The sequence below is a fragment of the Zonotrichia albicollis genome, chromosome 5 (assembly GCF_047830755.1).
Source record: "Zonotrichia albicollis isolate bZonAlb1 chromosome 5, bZonAlb1.hap1, whole genome shotgun sequence".
Lineage (NCBI taxonomy): Eukaryota > Metazoa > Chordata > Aves > Passeriformes > Passerellidae > Zonotrichia > Zonotrichia albicollis.
In genome coordinates, this window is record NC_133823.1 from 33,150,741 (window position 1) to 33,176,875 (window position 26,135).

The window sequence follows — 26,135 nt, forward strand, 5'->3', positions numbered from 1 at the left end:
GCAGAAAGAGAAAGAGGAGCAGCATTTGAAGTGATGGTGTTTGTCTTTCCAGGTAACCATTAAATGTGATGGGGCCCTGCTCTCCTGGAGATGGCAGAGCACCTGCCTGCCCGTGGGAAGCAGTGAATTAATTCCTTGTTTTGCTTTGCTTGTGTTCATGACTTTTTTGTTCTCTATGAACTGTCTTTATCTCAATCCATGAGTTCTCTATTTTTTATCCTTCCAAGTCTCTACCTGATCCTGCTGGTGGGAGAATGAGTGGCTGTGTGGGGCTTGGCTGCTGGGTAGAGTTAGACCATGGCAGAGAACAAGGCCAGGACTCTGCACTTCATAACCTCTTCAAAGACATAGATTTTAGAAAAACTTGCCACTTCTTTGTGTTGTAGAAATGTTTGTTCTGTCATCGATAAGAGTAAAATCTTTCTGAATTAAGTTTAAAACTAAAATTCAGCGAGACTTGAAACTCTTCTTCAATGCATTTTAAAGAAATTGTTAGTAGAATAGATTCCTCAGAGATAGTTGTTAGCATGGGTTTTGAGTTTTTCCTTTTACTTACATGTATATGTGTGTGTATGTGCACTCGTGTACATTTGTTTATGGGCAGAAGGTGAAGAGACCATCTTTGCTTCCTGCAGGGAGAGGGTATATATTTTTTTTAGTGTAGCATGCCAACAGTCTTGAGAGGAATAGAACAATTTTGTGAAAAACACTATGTGAATACATGAAGAAGCATATGTTAATGAGGATAAATTGGGCACAAATCTACAGTGCCTTTGGCATTTTTAAGTTGGGGTTTTTTTTAATAAATTTGGAGGTTTTTGTTTTTGTCTCTCATCCCTCTTTAAAAACAGATTGCATGTGGGCTGGCTTTATGTTCAGTTTTTGAACAGCCATAACTTCCAACAATCTACTGCATGTTTTTTCCTCCTCTACTTGAGAAGACTTGAAATCTGTAGTAAATAATGATGTTGGCTCATTTCATTTATGCCCTTGATTGTCTCCAGTCATTCCTGCTAGTCATGTCTACTCTTTAGACAGTGGACTCACATACAGATTTTTTTTATGTGTATGTTTGTTTAGGAAACCATAGACAAGATTGTTCAAAAATAACTTGCCCAAGGCTGCCATCCTTATAACACACTTTGCTAATCTCCTGGTCTCCTGGTGTGTGTGATCAAAAATCAAACAACTGACCTTCTCTCCCATTTAGTAACCTTCTTCATATCACAGATTGATCTTCAATTTACTGATCTGGTTGTTCGAGAGACCAGCTACTATCTTTTAATAAAAATGGAGAAGCCGCCAGAATGTTAGAATGGAAGTGACAGGAAGGAAATATGTAAGTAATGAAAATATATACACCAAGGAAAATAATAAGAAAAATACAACTTGTCAAATACTCTTCTTGAATTTCCAAGTTGTGTTGTTGTTGTGTTTCCTATGCCTTCCCTTTCATGTTCGAATCTGTGTGTCTGGCATCTTTTAATATTATATTATGATTTTTTTAAATGCATACTGACTGCAACTTTGCTTCTCTCTTTTAATTTATTACAGCATATTAGTAAAGCTGCTTTGGAATACCCTGGATTAATGATGCATTTAAACTGTTTTAAAACAACCCTAGGCTAGGTCAATTATTGAAGTAATGCCAGCAAGGAATATTTTATTTTGATTGCAGTAAGCTCTTAGTTTTATGTTAACTGCATTGTACAAACATGACCTGTGGGCTTTTAATGTTACAGTGAATTGGAAACGTGAATAAAGCATGCTTTGCATTTGCAAGGAGCAACCTAACTCTCCTTGAGAGGAGATTCTAGCTTGTATTCCTTGGTTGTACACGGGGTCACGTTTTTGTGCAAGTGCTCTGACAATACAGGGCACTGAGATGTTTTTGATATAAAGGGAGGGCATGGTGAGGTGTGGGTGCTTCTTATGGCGTGTTAGGCATCACTGCCATCACCCCTTCTGATACTGATTGTCTCCCAAAACCTCATTTGTAAAAACAGTGCATTTAAATTGTTCTTGTAAAATTCCCTTCCTCAATTATTGCAATGTTTCTTTTCCTTTTTGGAAGTGTTAAGTGTTACTTGCTGTGCTCTGCTTTATAATTGAGTTGGAATGAGGGCTTATTATATATTTTTCAAAATGTGGGGATATGTTCTTTCTCATCCCAAGTATGTTTTAATCTAATCTACTTTTCTGTTCAAAACTGCGCTGTGGTTGCTCTGCTCGATTCCAAGATGATGGGAAGCTTATGCTGCAAATTTAAAAAACAAACAAAAATCAGCTCTATTTAATAAAATTTTAGTCACACAATCTCTTGTATATAACGCTGGTGATATTGGACTTCACAGGTTTGGCAGTGCCTGGGAAGCTTGACTGGCCCATGAAGTTTTACAAGTAACTTTAGGCTGTGGCTGTTATCTTTTTGTTAAATAGGTCTTCTGGAAGAGGAGCTAAAAACTGGTTCCAATCACGGCCTGAAATTGCACCTGTACCAAACTTTCAGAAATTTGTTTTAGAAATAAACAGATGATACACTTCTCCAGAAGAATGTTTACAAATAGTTGTGGCCTATTATCTGTCCGGTTTATCTCGGCTGTTTGAGGGGCCTGGAAAGGCCTGGGGTGGCCTTGGGGCAGCCCGTGTATCGAAGGACGAGAAGAGGCTTCAGTTCTTCTTTCGGTTTTTATGTTTATTAATTGTTTATCTAAAAGATGTTCTTTCAGCCGAACAAAGATCTGCTCAGCAGTCAGCCATGGGCACACTGTGCCGTCCCCCGGACCGCCACGTATCTTTATACCCATTGTTACGTATACAATATTTATCATTTTTCCCCAATACCATCTATTCTTATAACTCGGTGTACTCTCAGTAATAACCAATCCAAAGGTGCCACCGTGGCCAAAGAAGATGGAGGAGAGGAGGAAGAAGAAGGAGGGCAGGACACACCCCAATTCCTCCATCTTACTCCTCTAAACCCCCCTGTACATAAATCCTAAACCCTGTTTCTCACCCTCTAATTAGCTAATCTTTTCGCCATTCACCCTGGTGAAGCCCTCATCCTTGTCGTCTCCTGTGTAGGGTTAAAGTCCAGCTGCCAGACACTTCTGGCAACATTCCAGGACTCCCGAGACCCCCAAGGTGGTCTTGGAGGCTCAGCATCTCAGGACTGAGATCTTGAGATCCGACAATTATCCATTTAAAGAGGGGTAAAACCAGTTGTTAAAAAGAAGACTCCCTCTTTGCTTAGGAGAACAGTGATTTGGCAGTGACTGAGCTGCTTGAGATGAGCAGAGATTTTGAACATTGAGACACTTGCAAGGTAAAACAAAATGTAAACAAGACCAAAAAGATTCATTCCAATTGTTTCTGAAGAATCACAGGAAGCAAAGTAAAAACCTTTTCATGTTTTGGGGTTGTTATTAGGCTAAAGTAATTCTCAGGTGTTTGAAAACTGGGATGTTCCATGTCTAGGAAACAGAGGCATAACAATGATCTGTGCGTTCAATGGCCAGTGTTTGGAATATACATTATAGTGAAAAGATTTTATGTAACGGAGAGAAAATAAGGAAGTGGGAAGCTTGGAGTAGAATATAGGCAGAATTTTGCTGCGGTATTTCAAGATCTCTCTATATAATTTTCTTTCTTTGTCTAGCCCGCTAAAGAAAAATGTGGATAAATTATAAAATAATGTTTATGGGGAAATAAATAATCCTAGGTTTACATACGCAGCAATAACTATTGACACAGTAATTGCTACTCAGGAAGGAGCTCTTGATGCTTATATTAGTTTTATGAAAATGTTAGCTTTCGTTTCAAAGTGAATAACATTGTTATGGCTACGGTGTAAATTAGTTGTGTACTCTCAAATATTGTACAATTCTTGAATCATAGTCATCACAGATGGGATGGAAAAGATAACCTATTGAGGGAGGCCTAATTAAGTAGAGGTTTCATTGTTGTCTGACTGATGAGAGATCTGAGAATATGATAGAGGTACATGACAAAAGAGTAACATGGAAAAGATATGCAGGCATCACTTTATTGACTCTTTCTTTCAATAGGAATAATAGCATCCAATTGAATACTGTACCAGTATCAAAACAAGTGGCAGAGGCAGGTTTGTGTACAATAGATTATTAAGATATGGAGCTTTCTGAACCAGGGATTGTGGATATTAGAAGCTTACATGGCTTCAAGAAACAATTGAATGCATTCATGGAGGAAAAATACATTAGGGATAAAGACAGTGCCTCTGGCTTGCACTGTCCTTGAACCATCAGTTGCTGGAGTCTGGAAGGGTATTTTAGGGAAGTGAAGTTGTTTGTTTGCCATGTGTTTATATCTTTTGCTGTTGTTTGCTGTCAGAAACAGATAATTAGCTGGATAGACCTGTTTGTGTAACTTAGAAAAGTCATTCTTAAACTAATAATGTGTAGGTTAAAGTTGTGCATAGTTGTTCCTGATGGGAAATCAAGTTGTGGAACAGATGATTTTGAATGAGTTTCTTGATGACAGAGAAGGTTCTGGTAAGTCAGAAAGATAGTATTGCCAGATAGGTTCAATGTTGCTGCTCCACAGTGAATTTGAGATGTGGCACACTGAGAAAGTGCACACCCTAGATGAAGTATAACTGTAATAATATGCATTTTCCTCTTATAAATGTGTGTCTTGGTGTATGAGTCAATATTTGAGGGACACTAAAGACACAATTTCAAGATTTGAAACTTTAATGGATACTTCAAGGGACACTTATCTCCATCCTCTGTTGCTTGCTAACAGTAGGATCCTGGATTATTCTGTGTAGTTTGTTTGCTTTTATTTTTATGCAACTTTTTCCCTATTTGAAATAATAGTAACTTTTTCTTCCTCAGGTTGAAATGTTGAACCTGGGAATGTTGAATGTGGTAAAATGTCATAAGGAACATTTTCAGTCTGAGATCTTGGTATTGTTCAATATGTGTGAAACAGTTTGGAGGGGTTTTAGGTTTTGATTTCTGCTTTTTTGCTTAATATAGAAAGGAAATATTTTCTTAAATATATATATATTTCATGCAAAGAGGATATTATGACCTAAAAATATTCAGATTACTCTGAGGAATGTCTACGGAGCTGTACATTGATTACCCTATAGTCTCATGAGTACAGATAGCTATGAAAGTGATGTAGCCCAGAATTTGGTTGGCATTCTGCACCATAGGTGCATATTTCTGGCTCATGGCAAGCTTCTGATCAACCAACATTTCCAAATCCATCTCCCCTGGGCTACTATCAACTGATTCTCTGCCCAACCTGTGTTTGTACTTGGAGTTGCTTTCAGGGTCCCTCTGGGTGCACCACTCAGGTGGGTGGTGTTAGGAAGCTTGCTGAGAGTGTGCTCAATCCCACTGTCCATGTTGCCTACAAAGATGTTAAATGGCACCTGGTCTTGATACTGACCCCTGAGAAATGCTGCTCGTCACCGTTCTCTGTTTGAACACTGAACCCTTGACCACAACTTTCCGTCCATCCATCCATGCAATGCTTTATCTACTGAGTGGTCTATCCATAAAATCCATATCTCTCCAATTTAGAGACAAGGAATTTGTGCAGGACAGCGTGAAGGGCTTTGCACAAGTCCAAAGCCATTGCATATTACTTGCTAAGATCTGCTCCTAGATTGCACTTTTATATATGGTGTAGTGTAGAAATTGGATTAATTTCTGTCTTTCTTAAGTACATGCCTGCTCTGTAGTCCCAGCTTTTACACACAAGTTACAATATGATCCAGTCAGTTGTACTGTTGACCAGGTGTTAGGGCTTGAATTTTAACAACTACAGGAGTTCTTGTAGAGTACTTAATAAAGATCAACAGGGTTTTGAAAAAAAAATAAACTTAATTGGCATAATCCCCATTGCCAGAGTAAAGCTTCTGCTGCCTTCAATGGGAGCTGAGTTTTGTAATCAGTGCTGTCAGTCACCATCTGGACTGACACAATTTTGCCATGAAGAGAGTCCGTCTTTTCTGGGATGCCATCTGTTAGTCAGCTTCTTCTGACTTGTTTCCAGTACCAACCTTTATACCTTCTTTCATGTTCTCTTTTGTGCTCCAAGCAACCTCTCAAATCCTCATTCTCCCTGCTGTTTTCAAAATATGTTTCTGAACACCAGTGAACACAATGAAGTAGCCTAGCAATAATGTCTATTACCAAACCCTGGGCAACATCACAATCATCTGAAGAAAATCTGTTAGGAGGCTAAGGCTTGGAAGGCGTAGAGCCCAAACCCTTTTCTCATCCCTGCAAGTGGTATTTCAAAGCAGCGGCTGTGGGAGAAGTTTGAACCTCTGATTACTTTGAGGCTTTGCTGTGGATAAAAGAAATCGGTTAGTATATGACAGTTAACCTAATAATAGCTTACAAAAGTATCAGCTCATATAAGTTTAAAAATAACATCAAGTAGCATTAATCTAATGGTATAACTGATTTTGAAAGGCTTTTACTCTGTAAAGCCAGATTTATGAAGTCTTAAAAATTTTTTTTTGAGTTAATGGTTGCTAACAGTCATGCACACAGTGTTTTCACCCTGACATAGTTAAGGTGAACAATTTATTTGGCACATCATAAGCAAATAGAATAAAGAGTGTGAATCCAAAACCTTTCAGTTTGAGAGAGAAAGCAGAAGAATATATTAGAATTAATAATTACATAAGAGGTGCATCTTCTTAATAAAACAAAGAACAGTAGTTATCATGTGGTTTCATTAATAAATATTAAGTATAATAATGCATCTTATTCATGCATGGGGGAGATGTCTATGTATCTGAACAGCAGCCTTTTTTTCAAGTGGTTTCAGGGTTGTGATTTTTTCAAACAAAATTTGAGTGTACTCTTGCTTTATGATTTTGATTTGAACTGTAATCAAGGATGATTTAGAGTGTCAAAGAAATTGAAGCAGTTACTTTTATAGTAGTAGCCTTTTTTAGTGTGTGTGTATATATATTTATCTATCTATATCTCTAAAAAAAAAAAGCACCCACCAAGGTCTTTCACATTGTGGTCTACCTGTAAATAGCCTACAGGTAGAAACAAACCAGTTGATGTGTTCATATTGTATTCATTCTCAGAGGAGTAGCCCTGGTATTTAAAGGTCAGAAAATGTGTCAGCAGACAATTATGTAATGGATAATTTAGATAGATTTTACAGGATCAGCCTTGCCAATGCCTTATGATGCTGTATTTGCTCATAGTTATTTTGCATAAAAATTAATAGTAGAATACTGTGTTAGGAAAGTATAACTCCATTGCAGTTTGATTAAAACTTGATACATAGATACTTTGATAATTGTAGGTACTCACATTTGTTTACATGTCTGAAATGAGAATAAGCAGTATTCTTTCTGAGAAGTTAAGCTGTCATAAGATAGCTTCCTTTTTTCCAGATATAAAATCCATTTCTTGCTGAGAAGTACTGTGGATGACCAAATATTGTTGTGTTCCCTGATGACTGTCTTCTCACCTCTTCAGTCCCTCTGTTTGTGATGTCTAACTTGTTATTTCATCTTTGTGTGATTAGCTTCCTTTATTTTTAAAATGCATCTAAGAGGTCTTCCTCTGGAGAGCAGTTCTTAATTGCAGATGAGAGTGTCACATAAGAACCAGATGACCAATGTTTACTGAGTGACTGATGTTACTGCTGAGCTTTACCTTACAATGATTTCTTGAAGGCTTTTTCCTCTCTGGTAGATGTTGCACAGAGCTGGCTATACACAAGCTTTTTTTTTTTTCTCATAGGATAAGATAGTTGTGTTCATCTTTCAGCTCCACATGCAAGGTGTTATTCTTCTACTGTTCTTCCTTTAGAGGAAAGTGCAGAAATGAGTCTGGCAGAAAACTTAAGTTTTTCATGGAGATTAGTGACACACTGTAGTATTTTTCAGTCTTACATTAAATTTTCAAGGTTACCCAAGCAATCAATCTGAACTATTTCTGCTGTGGAAAACTGTTTCCTTCATTTTCCTTTTCCTTCTAAGCAGACAAGTAGATATGGGGGGAAAAAATTATCATTTGAACTTTGTCAGCAAATTTACTTGAGATGTCTTTCTGTGGAACAATAGTAGGTGGGAGCAAGCATGAAAAATCTGGCTGCAGTGCACAAGCTTTCAGCAGCTCTGACAGGTTACTATGCTTCTATTTTTCAAGGCAAAACTCCTGAGAACCAGGAGGTTCTAATTTGACTTTTTTTAGGTCTGTCTTGGAATTTTTCTTATTCAATTCAAGCACTCTTAGCTGAAAAGGGAAAGAAATTTCAAGTCCGTGAAAGAGCCACTGTCCTGTTGTCACCCAACTGCCTCCCTCTTCCAAGTCAAATTCCGTGGGCTGGAATTTGCCCTCATTCAAGTGGCTTGGGAGCTCGTGATGTCATAACTGATGTGGAAGGAGCACATATGTGATCCAGTTTTCTTTCCAGGTGATGAAATATTTATGGTTAAGATGCTGCTTGAAATTGTAATAAAGCGGTGCATGGAAGTTTTTTATGTGCACCTGAAAGATTTCTTGTTGCTTCAGACTTTGTTGGATGTCTCCGAGTGATCTCTTGAAGTACATTTTATCAGTGTGGGGGTTTTTATTATACTTATTTGGGGGCACAATTCTATAGTTTTGTCACTTTCCTTAGACCAAGGAATATAGTTTTATCACTTTCCTTAGACCAAGTGCTGAGCAGTTAAGAGCCATGAAGCAGTCTTCCTGCAAAAGCAACTGATTTTGATCACCTTTTGTGATAAGATAATCAATTATACATGTAGTCATCGGGGAATTGTAAAAAGGCATGTGATAATGGGGGATTGTATCTAGAGCTGAATGAGCTTCTCCATAGAGTTTAGTAATGTGCTGTATCTTAGAAGTCCTCTAAGCAAAGGTCTCCCAAGGGAAGTTCCCCACTTCTCAAAAGGTCACTTGAAAAATCTGGGCAGAATTAGAAACTAGGTAAAAATTACTTCTACTTCTTTTTACTATGTAAACTTTTTAATAAATATGGCTTAGATTTTGTTTGTAACTATTAGCTTTTATTTGTAACTTTTTGCCCTTTTCACTTTACTTACAGTGAACAATCGCAGTATATTTAAAAAATATGAACTTGTGTATTGGGAAAATTGTTTTTTTTTTTAATTTGTCTCACTGGCATCAGCTCCTCTCCAGCCCTGTGTAGTAAGAAGTGTTAAAAAGTATTATTTTTATGCTTTTTGGTTCCTGTGATGGATGGTTGTGGAATATCATGCTCACAGGGAAAATTATTTCTTCCTAATCCTTATCAGTCAGTGGTTGGCTTATTTCCGGTAGTCTGAAGACTTATAGCCCATATTCTAGTTTATACAGTACTTCATTTTAGTTGACTTCAAATTTTGTTCATTACTGTCTCCTAGTTTTGCAATGTTATTATTCTTTATTGTCTGCACTTGGACAAAATCAGTCAAGAGGCCATCATTCTTACAGAAAACTGTGACCGATGGCTTTAAAAATAAATGATACTTGCACTGACACAAGAGAGGAAAAAACATTCGTTAAAACTCTTGTTGGAGAAGTCTCATTACTCTTTTCCTATTGCATTTGACATTGCCTGAAAGACTGTTATATATTATGTTTATTTTTAGAGACTATTGTTCTCTTTAAATCTGCTCTACAACTTGAGGAAAGCAGTAGTGCTTTTGAAGAGAAATTTACAGAAGCAAGACATTGCATCTTTCTGTTGTAGTAAATGAAATATCACTTTTAAACGAGTTTTACTTTGGTAGGGAAAAAATATAGGGGAATCAGAGGATGCTTTAGGGCATACAGATTGAGAACCTGTGTGTCTTTTCTCAAGAACATAATAACATTTGTAAGTGAGACCTTCAGCACGTCATGCTTATTTTAATAATTTCTTTTGAAGTGCTGAAAAAGCAAACTACTTTCAGTTAGTTTACTTTTTACCCCAAAATTGGTGTAGTCCGCTGCTCAATATCCTGCTTGTGTACAGAGCTTATACAGAACTAATATTTGTATTACCCAAAAAAGATGTTGACCTGTCAGAATGAGACTAGAGGAGGCCACTGATTTGATTAGAGGGACATCTACAATGACAGGATGAGGAAGTTTGGGCTGTTAAGCCTGGTGAAGAGAAGGCTTCAGAGAGACATTATGGCCCTGGCCAGTACCTAGAGAGGGCCTACAAGAGAGCTGGAGAGGGACTTCTCACAAGGGTGTGTAGGGACAGACCAAGGGGGAATGGCTTCAAACTGGAGAAGCTTGGATTTATGTTAGACATCAGGCTCTTCCCTGTGAGGGGGGTGAGACCCTGTAACAGATTGCCCAGAGATGTTGTGGACTCCCCCCAGCCTGGAGATGTTTCAGGACTGGATGAGGTTTTGTGCAGCCTGGTCTAGTGGGAGGCATCCCTGCTCATGGCAGTGGAGTTGGAGTGAGATGATCTTTAAGGTCCATTCCAACTCAGCTGTTTGAGATTCTGTGGTAATCACACAGTTGGAAAGGCAATTATCCTTTCAGAGTTAAATGAATTATGTTTCCATTCCTTCTTTAAGGAGTTTAATATAAGCCAATAAGAAAATTACAAATTATTTCGTTATTATGTTATTATAACACGCAGGGACAGTATGTTATTTCACTGTCTTTTGGTCAATTATTTATTGACCAAAGCTAAAATACCGCCAGTTTCAATTAGAGCATGTTTAAATACACTGGAAAAAGGATATGGTATAACCGGACAAATTGTAAACAGCAGGTTTCCTGTATTCTTCAAATTGGTCAACATTCAGGGAAAGCCACACATTTTGTGTGTGCTTGCCTCAGTTGCTTTGTCCTCTTCAGTTTTTCTATAACTAGTCCATTTCCAAAAAAAAAAAAAAGTACTAGTTTAAAAAAATGCACTAGCTATTGTAGTGGCCTTGTTTCTCCTTTCAGGCTCCTTGTAGTTTTATCCCATACAGTAAATATTAAATAAACTACAGGCTTGTGGTTTTCAGGGGCTGTGACTTCACCATTGCATTCCTTTCATTTCAGTCCTCAAGACAGACTTTTGGTCAGGTGACACAGAATACATCATCCTAGTTACTTGTAAAAGACACCAGGCTTCTCCTCTTTCCCATTAATAGCAGAGCACCATGTCTTGCTTTCACCTAAAATGAATATTTGTAGGGAAAAAGAGATTCGTGACTGAATAAAAATTCAGAAAGTAAAGCTGTCATTATATATTCTACATTGCTGAAACAGATAACACATTAAAACAGCTGCCAAATTACCTGTAATGAACATCCACACAATAGAAGACACTCTGCATACTGATGAAGTTGTGATTAACATCTATTAATAAGATGGAATTTGTCAATGAAAAAAATGAAGATGATTCAGTGCAATATTCAGAAAGATTTGCTGTCTGTGAAATTTCCTGATTTTGGGTATTTTTAGATTGTTGTTAGAAACCTGCTAATGGTTTGAAAACATGCCTTGGAAAACTGTTCATAGCTACTAAGAAAAGGAAATGTGTTGCAAAAATTATGCTTTCATGGAAAAAGTAGTGGGTCTGTCTTTCTTGCTTTTTCCCTCACCCCGATTCAATCCCGACTTCTGACTGTGTTAAGTGATGAGAATTAAACCATCAAAAATTTCTTTTTGGTATGTCAGGTCTCACATTTTCATGGAACTGTCTGTCGAAATTTCTCTCTTTCCTTATTTTATTTTGCATTCAAGCTCTATAAAATTTGCTGTAGTAATCTATTCTAGAAGGAGACAGGAACTGCTGTGATACCAACCCTTTTAATGCCCCTGGAATAATATAGAGAGCATAGGGGCTGCTCTGTAGAATAGTTAGTTGGTTTTGGTTTGTTTTTTTTTTTTAATGCCTCCAAAATCTAAGGAGATAAGCAGAAACAATGCATTGAGTATTCCAATTTCATCTCAAGTAGGATGTGGGACTTCAGGGCACAAAAATCAGCTTTGAAACCTTGCCTGGGTTTTAACCAGCTGGGAACCCTAGGATAGTGTCTTGGCTCTTGTAATGCCATAGAAACCCATGATCATCATTCTGTAAAATCCACCTTTGGAATTTGTGAGTTTGTCCTTTGATTTGTTTGACTTAAGGCTTGATCTGAAAAGAGGTCTGAATGTTCAAAGTGCTGGCTGTTCAGTACTCAGTGTTTAAGGCAGGTTCAGAGTGGTCCAGTAGCCTGTCTCACCCTCAGGGTTAAATGTATTCATCATATTCCTACTTGGGACCTACATGACTTAAAGAGTGGGCAAGGGGCTTGCGTGCAGGTAGCTGCAAAAAATGATGCTCTGGGCTGCTCAGCCCATGTGTTCATTTATGGCATTCTTCTTAAGAAGCCAAGCTGAGAGGAGATGTTGACAGCTTTCCTCAGTGGTGACCCTGGAACAGTATTTTAACATCTGTTATCTAGAGGAGATGCTGTGGCAGGGTTTTTTTTGTCTTGCTTTTTCCTTAGCATTTTTCTCTCGGACATTAACATAGCAATGAGAGCATGTGTGGATTCAGGTTCAGTTCCCTCCTTTGCCTGAAGGGACCTGGGGGTCACTTTTCATCTCTGGAGACAGAAACTACCAATTTTCAGGCAATTTTATGGTAAGAATGCTTGCTTTTCTTCCTTCTGAGTGCCCACATGAAGATGATTCATCGTTTGTGTGTTATCACCCAGGGACAGTATGTTATCTTCCACAGTGGGTGTGGGAGTGTGGGGTTCAGTGCAGCTGGGTGAGCTCCTGTGCACTCCAGAGGTGGGTGGTTTTCCGAGCTAAGGAAGCCTGCAGGTGAGGTCAGCCTGTTTCACATCAGTTCTGGAAATAAAGTATCAAATCTCTCAGGCTGGCAACAAATAATTTAGCTTGCCCTTTGTGAAATCGTAGGTATCAACAAAGCCTGTCCTGAAACACCCTCGCTGTGTTCTACCGAGACATCTCGTGTCAAGAGTTCCTGATTGCCTCTCTTTCCTGCAGTGTGTTTTGTCAGATACTCTTTTAGGCCCATTCATTGACAAAAAAGGGCTTGTCAAATCTTGTCATTGTGGTTTAGAAAGGGAATAAATTTAGTAATTTATTTGAAGATTAGGTAGTCTCTGTGATAGTCTGCTGAGTTCTGCCAGCAGAGTAGCATCCGTAGCCAGCTTTGGTCTTTGTTTCATCTATGTAATCCCCACTAGTGCTAACAGAGGCATGCCACTATAGCTAAGAAGAATACCTTGATCCAAAAAATGTAAAATTGTAAGTCATATGGAGAGAACTGTTGCAGCAGGGGTTTATTCATCATTAAATACTATGTAAATTTGTTTTGGTTGATTTAAGAATGCAGCTTTTTTTTTTTTTTTTTTTTTTTTTCTCCTGGGGACATGACAACTTGCAGAACTCTCTCTTATCAGGTTCTGATAAGACTTTGGAGATAACTAACTTGGGCTTTTTTGGTGGATACATTTGTCACTAACACTGAAACTCAAAAATTGGAAAATTTGAAACATCTGAAATGTTTGTAAGGGACAGGGAAGAGCTGAGTCTGATATCAAGTTATTAGACAAAATTGTAATGTAGTCCTTACTTTATTTATATACATAGATCTTCCAAAGGTACAAAGAAAAATTATTCCCTCCAGCCAATGGGCATTCATGTTAAAGGAGGACAGGTTGAACTTTAAATATAATGTCCAGAGTTTTGTATGAAAATCGAGGCTGATGTTTTTAGGACTTTAAGAATTTTAAAAATTGAAGATCTCCATTTTATATGTGTATAATCCCTTAAAGAGACAAAGAGCGTAATGTGAGGCACTTAAAAGCATTCAGCTCTGTAACTCGGGTATTTTACTGCTACCAGGGTATAACACATAGTCTGAACTGTGTAGAATCTGCTGCCTCTTGTTTGTGTGAGGTGTGCTTCCCCAGCCTGGTCCAGTGACAGAACCCAAATGACCCTTAAAGCCTTGGTAACTAGGATCCCATTGAGATTGTTGTGAGGTTACTCAGGGAGAAAATTGGAGGGGTGGTGGTGAGACCACATCTCAAATACTGTGTTCAGTTTTGGGCCTCTCACTACAAAGAGATCCTGAGGCACTGGAATGTGAATGGAAAAGGGCAACAGAGCTGGGGAAGGATGTGGAGCACAAGTCTTATGAGGAGTGACTGAGGGAGCTGGGGTTGTTTAACCTTGAGAAAAGGAGGCTCAGAGGTTCTGCACGGTTTGGTGGGGATGGTGAGCCCTGGCTGAGTTGCAAGACTTGGCTGTAGCTAAGGCTGCCTCTCCCCTCAGAGCCAGTTCATCTCCGGGCAGTACCCTGAGCTTTGCTGCCATGCTTGTATCATTAACCTACAACGGGAATGGTTTCAGAAATGGAATAACATCATTAGTGTGTTCTTCATGACTGCTCTGGTAGTACTTGAAGGAGCAACCTTAAAGTGTCATAATTCCTACAAATACATACATTGGAATGTGATAAAGTTTCAGACCAAGCACAGAAAGTGTCATCAAGGTTACTGTTCAAGTTTACTATTTTCTGCTTAGAATTTGAATAGCATGCAATTAAGCAGTGTAGTTGTTTGGAAAATAATTTAAAACAATGAAATATGAGATTGTTCCAGCAAATGGAGATAAGATATTACAGAGAAAGTGATTGATTTAGGGATTATTTAGCACTTTCAAGTTCAATTTTCAAGGTAATTTTACATTATCAAACTTTTCTATTTATTTTTCAAGGACTAAAGAATTCAATATTAGTGCACTGAGGGTTTTTTTTTTGAGGATTTTTTTGGTTGTTGTTTCATTTTTGCTTTAATCTTCATTTTAAACATAAGGGACCAATTTTCCTGTGTGTTGTTTGGAGTTTGATTTGGTTTTTAACCTTGTGTTGTCACTTTTGTACTTTTAAAGTGGATATAAAATGCTATCAGAATAGAACAGCAGTGTTTCACATCTCCTGTGCACATGGTTCAGAAGGTATAAATCTCAACATAGAGGACATACCATGGTCTTATTCTTCATTCTTGACCAGGATTCTTTTTTTAATGGGAAGTAGAGCAACTTAAAATACTTTTCTGATGAGTGCTGCAGGGAGTTACCTGATAAATGTTAACTTGTTTTGTATAACTATAGTGTGAGCCTTTGCTTCTGCTCACATGGGAATTCATATATTTTAAAAAGAAATAAAATACAAGCAATAAAGTCTGATCTAGGCATAGTTTCTCTTGTTTGTTTTTGTAATAAAATAAGTATGACATGGAAATGCATGCAATCAGCACTTCCATTTCTATGCCATGGTTTGCTGTATAGGTCTTTTGTCTTTTTGCTCTGTGTGCTGACAAAACCAGAGCTATTAAAGATCAAGTATATGCTGAACACCCAGGAATTTTATCAAATTTGAGGAATTTGATAAACTCAGATATTCCTGTTAGAACTCAATGCAGTAGTCCTAGTTTTTTTGGTTTTTTTTTTTGTTTTGTTTTTTTAATCCTCTTAGTACTCTTGTAAGGATAATATGGGAGTATTGCAATCATTTTCCTTCCTGTAGTATCTGACTTTCTAGACAGACTAACCTGAAATGTTACTCATGGTGTTACCTTTTGGAAGAGAGCAGCTGGTATTTTCTTCTCTCCTACATGCTATGACAGCCTCTTGCCATATTGAGATGGATTTGTTGTTTTCAGATGGATTTGCTAGTCCATGAGTTTTCTGCTCTGGTGTCTGTCACCTCTTTGTAGCAGTAATCCCTCACACCCATCTGTGCACAAGTAAGAGCTTATTCAGGTATTGGAATGGAAGGGAAACAAAATAGCAAGCTGGATTAAGTGTAATTCCCAAATTATTGTGAAATGAAAAATTACCTGATAAAGAAACCTGTCTGGTGGAGAAGAGCACAGAAGGGGAGGGGATGTAACTGCTAAGAGCAGACACGGGTAGATTTTAATTTTGGTTCTTAACATGTCAGTAGTTTGCCACAAAAATAAAGGGTGGGAGGAATGTCATCTCCTTGTATAAGAAAAAAGAATGTATGATCCCATAGACCTTGTAGACCAAAATATAATAATCCATTTCTGCTTTGGAGGGCATCTTCTGAGCTGTATGCTAGTCCATGATTTGTGGAAATTGTGAACAAAATCATATTTCAGGAATCTGAAGTGAATTCATGCCATTGCTGATTGACTAGAAATAATGTAAAGAGTACAGAAAATACATTATTTTAGGCTTTTTATATTACTACACAATGCAAGACAATAAATTAATCAAAATAGTTCTGAGGAAAGTGCAAGACCTGCATTTACCTATTTGGAATGTATTTTCTGATGTAATTCTGTGTTGCCAAAGCAGCTTATTGTATGGATTCTCATGAGAAAAAAAGAAATAATTATTGTTGAGCTAGATATATGAAATAAAAGTCCCCACACATTAGTTTAACTTGTTTTGTAATTTAATGTTTTAATATAAAGCCAGAATTTATGCAGCTGAAGTTAGTTACTAAAGTTTTGCTTATCCTTACTGATTTTCTATACTTGTTTTTTTTTTCCTTTTCTAATTTTGTAATGAACTTGACACCTTTAGGGAAAGTTAAACTGTTCCCTCTTGTTCTATTGCTACCCACAGTTGTGAAAAGTCTCTCTCCAGCTTTCTTGCAGGTTCCCTTCAGACCCTGAAGAAAGGCTGCAATTAGGTCACTTGGAAGCCTTGTGTTTTCCTGCTTTAACAATCCCAATTCTTTCAGCCTTTCCTCACAGGAGAGGTGCTTTGGTCACCTTGGCGGCTTCCTCTGGACCTGCTCCTTCAGATCCATGTCCTTCCTGTGCTGGGAGCCCAGAGCTGATGCAGCCCTGCAGGTGGAGTCTGAGCAGGGCAGAGGGGCAGAATCCCTCCCTGGCCCTGCTGCCCACCCTGCTTTGGATGCAGCCCAGGACATGTTTGGCCCTCAGGGCTGGGGGTGCCCGTGGCCAGGTCATGTCCAGCCTCTCACCCACCAGCACCCCAAAGCCCTTCTGGGCAGGGCTGCTCTCCATCTGTGCATGCCCAGCCTGTGCTGATACACAGAAATATGTGCACATAAATATATATACACATTCCTTTTGAAATGGAATTCAGTGGCTCTACAAACACTTAACCATATGCATGGGTTTCCGTATGGTCAGTCTAATGGACTTCTTTTGTTGAATTTATGACTTGAGTGAAAGATTGATCAAAAGATGTATGAAGACCTGTAAGCCTTGATGAATTGCTTTCCAACACAACTATCGAGAGACATTTTTTTTCACTTTTTCTCAGAGTTTAACATAATAATAATAATAGTAATAAACCAATTAAGATGTCTCTACCCTTCCCTTAAATCTAGCCCAAATTTCTGAACTCAAGTTCTGTTTGCTCATCTTGGCTCACTCGTCATTAAAGCTCCATGAAGCATTAAAAGCATTTGGGTGAGGTCTCCATGGGGCAATTTGAAACTAACCTATGTGAACCACAGTTTGCTTATTCTATATTGCAGATTTTGGGGGTTTTCCTCCATATGAGGCTGCAGACTTGTGGCTGCACTTACAGTTCTGGGTAAATTATATTTTGAATATATGCTGATAAAATGATGAACTGATTAAAGTCAGTTACTGATTTATATAATTTATACAGATTTTTTATTGCTTTAGTGTTGAATGTTAAATTTTCCTGCTGTTGTCCATATTTTGATGTATACTGCTTGCCTCAAAATAAAATTATTGTTTCCTGTTACATACATTTTGGGCAAAAGACATTTTTAAACCATGAGTAAGGGTACTTCACAGCTGTCTCTAGAAAAAAAAATCTAAAATCCTTTAGGTTGACTTCCAGAAATGATGTTTTACTGAGTTTGTGAAACATGAGTTTGATAGAATCTGCACAGATGTATCCCTACACCATTTCATCAATCCCTCCTCTTGTTTTTGTATTTCTCCATGTTTTAATAAAATCATTTGCCAGCGTTGAATCCTAGATTTAATAGTCTGAGGTTCTAGTGTTTAGCTAGGGATTAATTAATTTGGTTGGCATCTGTCAACTCAATGTAATCACTAGTATTTTTAAGTGTTAATCTTGTTAGGTGTTACCCTGGTTGTGGATAATTTCCTCTAGTGTTCTAATGGAAACGGTTGTGCTGGCAGTGTTTCAGTGCAAGCCCAACTCAGTCCTAGAGTTACGGACTGTCCTGAAGATAGAAAGTCTCTTCTACAAGCAGAAATCAGCTGTCAGGAACATGGCTTTGGTGAGAAAGTCTATGAGTCTATATAGTCTATAAGTGCACTTCTGTTGGAAGAAGTATTTGTACAGAATATTTGCACAGAAGCATTTAATTAAATGAGTCCTGAGTGGGTTAAATTTGCAGCTTTTACAGGTCTCTCCTTTTTAAGTATGACAGCATTGAACGCATTTTGCACAGCTATCAATGTACTGTCACTGCCTATCTACTTTTTAAACAAAATCTTTTTCCTGAAAATTACTCACTGTTGTGGACTAAGTCTTTAACTCTGCTCTATAGCTTGAAATCATCATGGCATTACAAAGAAAATTTTAATTGTCTTAACTGGACTCAGTAATTTTTTTTTGGATGTGATTCTACGTCAGTACTTAAGAGCTTATCACTGGCATGGCCCTTACCTGCAGGAGAGTTACAGTGGTTTAATCATTGCCAAAAGAATAATGCACTTAAATTTGGAGATGCAAATGCGGTTGGGGCAGAATAATGAGTCAGTTCCTCAATTATGTAGACAGTAGCAGTGCTGTTGACTTCAACAGACCTGTGCCTTTATATATCAGTTGAGAATTTGACTCAAACCCTGACTAATGAACTCATTTAACTCCTGTGACTAAGAAATATCACTTTTTTTTTTCTAACTATAGCTTAAAGGGCAAGCTGTGTTTAAGCAGATTTAATTAACCTGTCCAAATTTAATCATCAGACTAATAGGTATTCCTGTTCACTTAGGAACAAGACAGAATCATTGTATTTTCTAATTAAGAACTAAACTTAAGGCTGTGTGCCCATTTGAAATATGCAGTGTTTGGACTGAAAGAAGGAGCAAGTTATCAGAACACTTAATACAAATGAACTTGGTGAGGAAGGAAACCTAGTCATTGTTGGCCGTTACTCCAAGATAACAACAAATAGATTAGAGAATATACTTTTATTTCATGTTTTTTGCAGTTGTCTTTTGTGAGGGTTTGCACACCTGGTGCACATTTACATCTCATTCGATTCCTTTGTTCTCCTTGCAAGAACTGGAGCTGTGGAAGACTGGGTTTATTTCTTTCAAGAGAGCTCTGATTCATCTCACCTCCACATCCAGCCTAAATAAAGCATTTGTCATGCTTTATTAAAGCACATGAGATTTTTTGTTGCTGTCTTCCCTGCTGGCCTTAGCTTTGTTTCCCTATTCCCCCCACTTTTCTGTGCCTGACAGCTCAGGGTCTCATTTTCTCCTCTTCTGAACTTACCCCCTGCTTCGGTGCCCTTATGTGTTTTACCAATTTCAGAGCTTCCGTGGCATTTCTCTGAATCATGGAATTCTCTCTTTACTTCTCTCCCCTGGGGGTCTTTGTTAGCCCTTCAATTCCATCTGAAGTACTGTTGTCTTTCTCTTTCTCCCCATGTCCCCTAAACCATCATCATCATTCCTCTGTGAGCTGAAGTGACATTGGAAATGCTGTCTCTGTCTTGCTCCTGGTTGTCCTGGGGTCATTTCTTCGCCCCTGGTTCCCTCTGTGGGCTCTGACCTTGTTACAGCTTCTCTTCCTCTTGTCACTTGTCTCCAGGTTGCTCTGGAACTACTAGAATGGATATTTAGGACAATATAGATTAGGCATATGAACAAATCTTGGTGATCCTGTTCCTTTATAATCATCCTGATCAGAAAAGTACATTGTCTTTGACTTCCATTGTCACTGTCTCTTATATTTGCATTTTTGTTACATAAAGTCAATCTGAATTTCTGCTTTTTAAAGCCACTTTTGCTTTGGATCCCTGTTTGCCCTGGAGCAGTGGGAGGACTTCTCTGTACTCTTCATTTCTCTCAGCTGGTGAGATTGGTTTTATTGTACTGAAGTTTGCTGTATTGAGGACTTGCCAGAAAATATATTCTTTACAGTTTGTTAGCAACTGAAAAAGCAGGAACTTAAATTAGTTTTGGGACAGTGAATAATCCTGTACCCCTCTCATCCTCTATATCATTAATGATTTTTTGAGATTTTCAGCATCTGTATCTTTTCTCCTCAGTCATTACATTCCCAAGCTGGAGAATCCCAGTTGATCTAATCTTGCCTTTTAAGAAGGAAAGTTGTGTGCTTGTGATCATCTGTTCCCAGTACTACTTCAGTGTGTGACATTTCATGCATCCTTCAAAATGTAGTTAGACCTTGATTTACACAGCAGCCAAGTAACGTTGGTTCATTGCCTTTCTAGCAATTCTTGGCATTCTGTGTTCTTTAAAACCTGCTGAGCACTGGCTGCAGTATGTACTTCACTTTTCCCTGGTGCATGTGATTTACAATTCTGGGCTATGGCTGAAGAGTATGTGTTAGTGCACTGACAATTTCAGGTAGGTAAAAATGCAAAGTATGGAATTTGAGTAAAAAACTGCAATTAATTGACTGGTATAACTGAGTTCTAGTTTAAATACACCCACCCCCCCCCCCCACACACACACATATATATATGTATATATATCAGATAATGAATTAGAGATTGCTGTGATGGGAGTGTAATCTTTGTCACTGTGTTCAAAGCAGTCAGTCCTTCACATGTGCCTTTTGTGTATGTTGGGAGTATGCAACACAACAGAGCTGGTGCAGCAGGAGATGGCAAATGCTGCTTGCACAAACACTTAGTGTTAGCCAAGACCGTTTTAGGTTTTCCCACCTTCCCATTCTGCTCTTGGACTTTTCACAGCAGGTCTGGAGGAAGTTTTCATTTCTCACTCTGAATCATAAAGAGCTGCTTGTCAGAGGGAAATGCTGGGAGAAGCTGGGCAGCTCAGAAGAGCACTCAGGAGCTCAGATGCAGCTGATCTTTGGGTCATTGTGACTTGACCCTACTCAAGGCAACGTGGCTAGAAAGATTATCTTTTCTTTGGTGTCATGTGAGTCCTTACAGAGCTCTGCTGTGTTAGTGGTAGGTTATATGAATCAATTCACCCAAAACTCCATAAAGAAGTTCTCTCTGTGTTGGGAACATCAACTCTCAATTCAGCAGTCAGTTAAGGCCAGCAGGCGCTGGATGCATGGTTTGCGGCAGCCAATATTAACTTTCTTCACAATAATGGCTGTTAACACTGGAAAATCCTTGCTAATCTTAGGTTTGTGAGATTTAACAACATGGAAAAACACTCTGTTGTATTACTGGTAGATTGCTAGTGTGTGAAGAATTTTGCTTGGAAGGAAACGAAAGAAATACAAAAAGCCAAAGTATAAAAAGCCAAACCCATGCCGTGACTGATCTTTAGTTACTGTAGTTTGTAATTCCAAACTAATGGAGCTGTAAAAGTTTATACTGGCTGAGAAACTCTTTAATTTTTTTTAAGTACCTCCATAGCATTAGATTCTGTAAATATGGCATTTCAGCATCCAGGAATAAGAAGAGTGTTAGTTGATTTTCTGCACTAAACAAGCAAAACCTGCTCAGTGGGAATTCTGAATGTGATGAGCACTTCATAATAAAAATCGTATTTAGGCACTTTAGGTGTGAAATCAAAATAATTTGGCTGTGTTTCTTGATGTACACACAGGTATGTTCTCTGCCTCTTTATCTCTTACCTTGACTTCAGTTGCATCATCTAACTGTAGCATTTTACCCAAATTGCATGATTTGCATTTACAAATTTAAGACTGTCAAAATGTATTTGTAAATAATATGTCCATATACATGCAGAAATAGATCTTTTTGGGTAAAGATGCAAGGCTGTGTTATAATTCTTGCTAAATTCTTACCAGAACACAAGAACTACTGTATACAGAATTTTACATATGCCCTTGAGAACTGAAGCTTTCAAAGTTAAGAGGAGAGAAAGGCAGGGGATGGGAGGGAGAGAAATAAAGAAGAAGCAGCAGCAACAATACTTGATAATGTTCTTAAAATTTTCACAATTTTTTTAAATGGGAAAAATGATACGTTTTTCATTCAAATGGAGTTTAAAGCACCAGCTAATGATCTGCGGCATCTAGCAATATATTAGGACTTGCAAGAAGGAGACTGAAGTTGCTGTGACTTCAAACAAAATGTTTCAGGTTGCTCTGTGATTTAAAATTCTTGGGTTTGAGTTCAAAACAATTGTTTAGAAAAAAAATAACACAGATTTTTGCTTTCAACAAAATCAACATAAAATTCTCGCTGAGGAATAAAAAAAATAGCTTCTTGCAAAGCATTTTGAAACTCTCATTCAAAGTTATATTTTTTTAAAATCTGTTTCATTATGCATCTTTACAAAGCTGTTAATGATATGCATATGCAGCCATTTCAAATTCCTTTAATACTGTCAAATTGATACTGAGATACTTTTACTTGTGTATAGAGCTTATCTGTAGCTTATTCTGATTGTAATGTAAATTTTGTTGTTGGCATAAGAATTATTGTGTGAACGGAGAGTTACCTGCTTTCTGCAAATACAATTGATTCTACTAATATTGTTCTAATTTTGTGCCTTTTTTCCCTATAGTCACACAGCACAAGCCTCCACAGCATCTGTAGGTTGTAATCACAGATGTTTGCAAAAAAATTGATAATATGGAAGTACCTCTGAAAATTACATGCACAAATTTTCTATTCATTACACTGATAAACTGCTAGAACTATATCATACTAATAATTTCATTGCAAAGTTGTGATGCTTTGTAGCTATGAAGAACTTAATTTTCTTATGAAGTAAGGGACTAGAAGTGGAAATTAAATCATATTCTACAAAGAGACATAAGGTGTTTTATCTCAAGCTCTTTCAGAAAAGAGCTCATTGTCTGGAAGTGTCAGTTGCAGAACAAACTTAGTTTAATGAGATTATTAAATAATTGCAGTCTGCTGATGGGATTCTGTAGGAAAAAGGCATATGTGACTGCAGTTTTATAAGGAAAGAGTAATGGAAGTGCTTCCACATCTCTACACATTGCTGAGAATACTGTGTTTCTGAATGATCAATGTCAAAAAGTACTGAGAGACCTCCTCAGTTACCAGAGGAGGGGAGAAGGAGGCCATGGGAAGAAATTAAAAGATCCTATTGTGTTTAACCATTGAAGAAAATGAAAAACAAACAAACAAAAAAAAACACCTACAACTCATTGCAAACATCCAGCAGAGCTGCAGACTCCAAAAAAAAATTGCTCAGCAGGAAGAATCAAGTTGAAAATTTGAAGGTGGTCCTTAAATATAAAAAACATGCAGAAATAACCTGTCAGACCAATAATTAAGGGGTGGAGAATCCTTGAAGACTATGTTTGACTAGTTTATGAAGTAGACTAAGCAATTTTTGAAGTAATAGGCAGCAGGAATCAGTGTTTTCAAGGTTTCCTTGATGTTTCTCACCTAAAAATTACTCCGTTTTATAGAAGAAAAACTGAAAATATTCTCTAAAAAGTAGAGAGATTGTGAACTCTAAAGAGCTAATTTATTTAATACTAAAGATTTGAGTTGGACAACAACTCAAAATACAAATGAGTCATATTTTTGAATGACTTTCTAAATCAGTGTTTTGGAGCTTTGTATTGTAATGCTCTGGATGCTTCTAATGCTGCAGTGTTGTGGAAGTTCAGGGTGTCAGCCTCTTGCTTGGTTGTACTTCCTTTCATTTCTGATTTGGCTTGATTTAATTATGTTAGGTTTCTTTGAAACTGCCAAGTTACTCTGTGTCATAATACGGGTTTCTTATGCATAGGGGGTTGCAGACTTAGCATAAATATTCAGAAAGGGAATTTTAATAAGCAGATTTACTATGTGTACTGCGAACAATAATTTACAGCCTAATACCAACCAACTGTGTTTCAGGACACAGCTAGTGAATTAGCACTTGCATATTTCAGTGATTGTTATGTTTTAAAGAAGTCTTCTAAGCTCCTATATGCTGTCTAAATACTTAGTTATTACAGGAGATCTGCCTCCTGATTTTATAACTTGATCATTAAGAAAATAAGAAAAGAGGTGGGCAGTTTGCTAGCTGTCTAAATCTTGGAAATGAATTTGTCTAGGGTGTTTTTGTCATAAAAGATTCAACTTGTTTTCTGAAGCTCACAATGTCATTGTGACAGAAATATCTCATTGAAATATTTCCACATGTACAAGTTTCAGGTCTTTAGAGTGTGCCGGAAAGCACCCAAAGTTGGTTGTTTCTGGTGCGTGTACAGGAGGGAACAAAACCTGGGCAGTGGCCATGAAAGCTTCATTCTGATGTGGGCATTGCAGTGCCAGTGAGACTCCTAAGGTGGATCCTAAACATCAGTACACCCTTGTGTGCTGTAGTGGTTGAAGCTTTTGTGTTCCCAGTGAAACCAGCATTGTCAGTGCTGATAACTGTGCCTCGTGAGGAGAGGCATTCTGCTAACAGTGCAGGGCCCAGCCCTGGCCTTTCATTAGGCTCATTATCAACTAGTTACAATGACTTGCTGTGCAGACAGTGTCATGGTGCCTCTTGCTGTGAGGATGATGTACAGCCTAGGGGCTGGGGGGATAGCAAAGGCTTTGAAAGCATGAGCATAGGAGCAACCTGTGTCCTGCTGATGGGCAATGAGAAGAGCACCCTGGAGATCTAGCAAAAGGCTGGTTTTGTTGAGGGATATTGGCCAAGCCAGTGGGGTGAGGCAGTTTCCATGCCCTGGGAAAGGAACATCTGGTGAGCGCCTTGCAGCAGGTGGTGCAGCCCAAGGGTGCCACTTTTCTGCAGAATCAAATGTCTGACAAAAGGACAAGATTGCAAGTACAAGAGGGGGCTGATCCACATCTTGACTTTCTTTTCCTTCTGGATGAGCTCCTTTCAGTGTGTTTGCTTTGCCCTGGAGGGTTGAGACCATCAAAACTGAGGTGACCATCAGCTCAGTGGAATCAGAAGATATGTCCAAAAAAAAAAATCCCACTTTAAAATCTTTCTTCTATGGTCTTAAGGTGAATGTGTAATGTCTCTTCATTGATAGTGTCGTGTTTGTATAAGCTCTGTAATATATCCATGTTGCACCTCACTGACAGAATACCCTTAGCTCAGATATTGCAAGTTGTGTTCGGCAGACTTCTGTTTATTTCAAGCCTTGTTGCAGAGTAGCAGAGGAAGTCTGAAATGCAACAAAGTCAAATGCAGGATGCTGCACCTGGGAGGAACAACCCCATGTACCTGTTTGGGCTGGAGGCTGAGCTGCTGGAAAGCAGCTTGTGAAGAAGGACACTGGGCTGTCCATGAGCCAGCAGTGTCCGTGTGGCCAAGAGACCAGTGGTGTCCTGGGGTGCATTAGGAAGAACATTCCAGCAGGGCAAGGGAGGTGATCCTGCCCCTCTGCTCAGCTCTGGTGAGTCCTCATGTGGAGTGCTGTGTCCCATTCTGGGCTCCTCAGGACAAGAGAGACATGGAGCTTCTGGAGCACATCCAGTGAAGGGTGACAAAGATGATTTAGGGGCTGGAGCATCTCTCTTAGGAGAAGCGACGGAGGGAGCTGGGCCTGTTCAGGCTTGAGAAGGGACAACTGAAGGGGGCCTTATCAATGTCTGTCAGTATCTGAACGGAGAGTGCCAAGAGGATGGAGCCAGGCTCTGCTCAGTAGGCAGAAACTGATGCACAGCAAGTTCCACCTGAACTTGAGGAAGAACTTCTTTACTGTGACTGAGCACTGGAACAGATTGTCCAGGGAGGTTGTGGAGTCTCCCTCACTGGAGATGCTCAAGAACCATCTGGACACAATCCTGTGCCGTGTGCTCTGGGATGACCCTGCTTGAGTAGGGAGGCTGCACCAGATGTGGTCCCTGCCAGCATGACCCATTTTGTGAATCTGTGGTTGGGGGGGGCACAGACACATCTGTTAGAGCAGCTACACTGTGGCAGTCTGTAATAGGCATACATGGGAACACATGACTGAGGAATAGCATGCACAAAATGCAGTAGGTACAGGTGAGCTGTAAGACTGACTTTCACATTCTGCAGAGTGCTT

General features: G+C 38.6%; 1 protein-coding gene across 3 annotated transcripts in view; it reads left to right on the top strand.

Annotated features, from left to right (window-relative positions):
- GALNTL6 (polypeptide N-acetylgalactosaminyltransferase like 6) overlaps positions 1–26,135 on the top strand; it is a 434,479-nt gene that overhangs the window by 11,300 nt on the left and 397,044 nt on the right. The window lies entirely within an intron of this gene.